The 3,161-nt window shown below is 42.6% G+C and overlaps 1 pseudogene; it reads left to right on the forward strand.

The window, feature by feature from the left end:
* Positions 1-460, forward strand: part of LOC128308233 (uncharacterized) — a 6,642-nt pseudogene extending 6,182 nt beyond the window's left edge.
* The last annotated feature ends 2,701 nt before the right edge of the window (positions 461-3,161 follow it).

The following is a 3,161-nucleotide window of genomic DNA, read 5'->3' on the forward strand; positions in this document are numbered from 1 at the left end:
CTTAACGGAATTCCTGTGCAGTACGAGAGGAACCACAGGTACGGACCACTGGCTCAATACTAGTTCGACCGGACTTTGGTATGACGCTACGTCCGCTGGATTATGCCTGAACGCCTCTAAGGTCGTATCCAATCCGAGCTGATAGCGCTTCTCAAACCCATTAGGTGATCGGAAGCTAGCGGGCTTAACAACCCTCCGAGATCCGTCGGTGCTGCCCCGCGCACACTGACGTCTCATCCCCGCTATAGCACTAGACTGAGCCGCAACGGGCGGGAGCACGCTGCACGTGGAAGTACCTTACCACAGGGAACCCTGGTGGCTGTGTTTCCGTCGACCGTGGATACAACTAGTTTCGACACCTTCGACCGCCCGCAAACGACGGGACTACAGGCTGGGAGCTGCGAGTTGTAGAGATGCGTTCGCATCGATCCTCTCAGGCGACCCATGCTTGCTGGTGCTCGCGTTCACTTTGGGAATGGAGTGTTCGCGAGAGTGATTGTTGTGTTGTGTGTGTACAGTTGGTGCTTGCGTGCACTCCCATAGTGGAGTGTTCGCGAGCTTAAAACGCTAAGTCCCGATTAATACTCTCCTCGCAACATTATGTGCGTGGCTCCACGCCAAGTGGGATTAGCGGTGCGAAACGCGATTGGTAAAGTCGATGGTGATGTGCGTACCAACAGGCGATTTGTTAAGTCAAATGCGATCTGTGGTGCAACAGGCAATGTGTGTTTATTATCAGGTGTTGTTGGAAGTCAATACGATTTGACTTTCAAAAATTTTTCTAAGTCCCGATTTTTTTTCTCGTCGAGTAACTACAATGCACTATTTCTATCGCAGCGGACTTGCGGTTCATGGCCTTAATGATCGCGAACGAACACGTATTCGCAAAAAAATTTTTGTATGAAAAAGTCACCACTTTGGTACCTCCATACAAAAGTACCAAGTTCGGGTCGAGTGGTCGATGGACGTCGAAGGTGAAAATTTTTCATCATCGAAAATTTTTTCCAAAGTTGAAGCAAATGGGCCCTAGAGTATGAAAAGTGAAACCACGGATCGATTTGAGAAATAAAAATTTTTGTATGAAAAAGTCACCACTCGGGTACCTCCATACAAAAGTACCAAGTTCGGGTCGAGTGGTCGATGGACGTCGAAGGTGAAAATTTTTCATCATCGAAAATTTTTTCCAAAGTTGAAGCAATTGGGCCCTAGAGTATGAAAAGTGAAACCACGGATCGATTTGAGAAATAAAAATTTTTGTATGAAAAAGTCACCACTCGGGTACCTCCATACAAAAGTACCAAGTTCGGGTCGAGTGGTCGATGGACGTCGAAGGTGAAAATTTTTCATCATCGAAAAATTTTTCCAAAGTTGAAGCAAATGGGCCCTAGAGTATGAAAAGTGAAACCACGGATCGATTTGAGAAATAAAAATTTTTTGTATGGGAGGGCCCCTGCTAGAACATTTTTCCCAAGTGCGACCATTTTACCCAGTGAGTCAAAAAAAAATTTTTTTCACGGTGACTCAAAACTTCAATATTAGACTCCCCTGAGTATGAAAAGTGAAACGAAAATCATTTTTGAGAAGAAAAAATTTTTGTATGGGAGGGCCCCTGCTAGAACATTTTTACCAAGTGCGACCATTTTACCCGGTGAGTCAAAAAAAAATTTTTGTATGGGAGGGCCCCTGCTAGAACATTTTTCCCAAGTGCGTCGATTTTGGGTCGCCGACACAAGCTCGGGTCAAAAAAATTTTTTTTTCACGGTGACTCAAAACATCAATTTTAGACTCCCCTGAGTATGAAAAGTGAAACGAAAATCATTTTTGAGAAGAAAAAATTTTTGTATGGGAGGGCCCCTGCTAGAACATTTTTCCCAAGTGCGTCGATTTTGGGTCGCCGACACAAGCTCGGGTCAAAAAAATTTTTTTTTCACGGTGACTCAAAACATCAATTTTAGACTCCCCTGAGTATGAAAAGTGAAACGAAAATCATTTTTGAGAAGAAAAAATTTTTGTATGGGAGGGCCCCTGCTAGAACATTTTTCCCAAGTGAGTCGATTTTTGGGTCGCGACACAAGCTCGGGTCAAAAAAAAATTTTTTTTCATGGTGACTCAAAACATCAATTTTAGACTCCCCTGAGTATGAAAAGTGAAACGAAAATCATTTTTGAGAAGAAAAAATTTTTGTATGGGAGGGCCCCTGCTAGAACATATTTCCCAAGTGCGTCGATTTTTGGGTCGCCGACACAAGCTCGGGTCAAAAAAATTTTTTTTTCTCGGTGACTCAAAACATCAATTTTAGACTCCCCTGAGTATGAAAAGTGAAACGAAAATCATTTTTGAGAAGAAAAAATTTTTGTATGGGAGGGCCCCTGCTAGAACATTTTTCCCAAGTGCGTCGATTTTGGGTCGCCGACACAAGCTCGGGTCAAAAAATTTTTTTTTTCACGGTGACTCAAAACATCAATTTTAGACTCCCCTGAGTATGAAAAGTGAAACGAAAATCATTTTTGAGAAGAAAAAATTTTTGTATGGGAGGGCCCCTGCTAGAACATTTTTACCAAGTGCGACCATTTTACCCGGTGAGTCAAAAAAAAATTTTTGTATGGGAGGGCCCCTGCTAGAACATTTTTCCCAAGTGCGTCGATTTTGGGTCGCCGACACAAGCTCGGGTCAAAAAAATTTTTTTTTCACGGTGACTCAAAACATCAATTTTAGACTCCCCTGAGTATGAAAAGTGAAACGAAAATCATTTTTGAGAAGAAAAAATTTTTGTATGGGAGGGCCCCTGCTAGAACATTTTTCCCAAGTGCGTCGATTTTGGGTCGCCGACACAAGCTCGGGTCAAAAAAATTTTTTTTTCACGGTGACTCAAAACATCAATTTTAGACTCCCCTGAGTATGAAAAGTGAAACGAAAATCATTTTTGAGAAGAAAAAATTTTTGTATGGGAGGGCCCCTGCTAGAACATTTTTACCAAGTGCGACCATTTTACCCGGTGAGTCAAAAAAAAATTTTTGTATGGGAGGGCCCCTGCTAGAACATTTTTCCCAAGTGCGTCGATTTTGGGTCGCCGACACAAGCTCGGGTCAAAAAAATTTTTTTTTCACGGTGACTCAAAACATCAATTTTAGACTCCCCTGAGTATGAAAAGTGAAACGAAA

Source organism: Anopheles moucheti (assembly GCF_943734755.1).
Source record: "Anopheles moucheti chromosome X unlocalized genomic scaffold, idAnoMoucSN_F20_07 X_unloc_3, whole genome shotgun sequence".
Classification (NCBI taxonomy): Eukaryota; Metazoa; Arthropoda; class Insecta; order Diptera; family Culicidae; genus Anopheles; species Anopheles moucheti.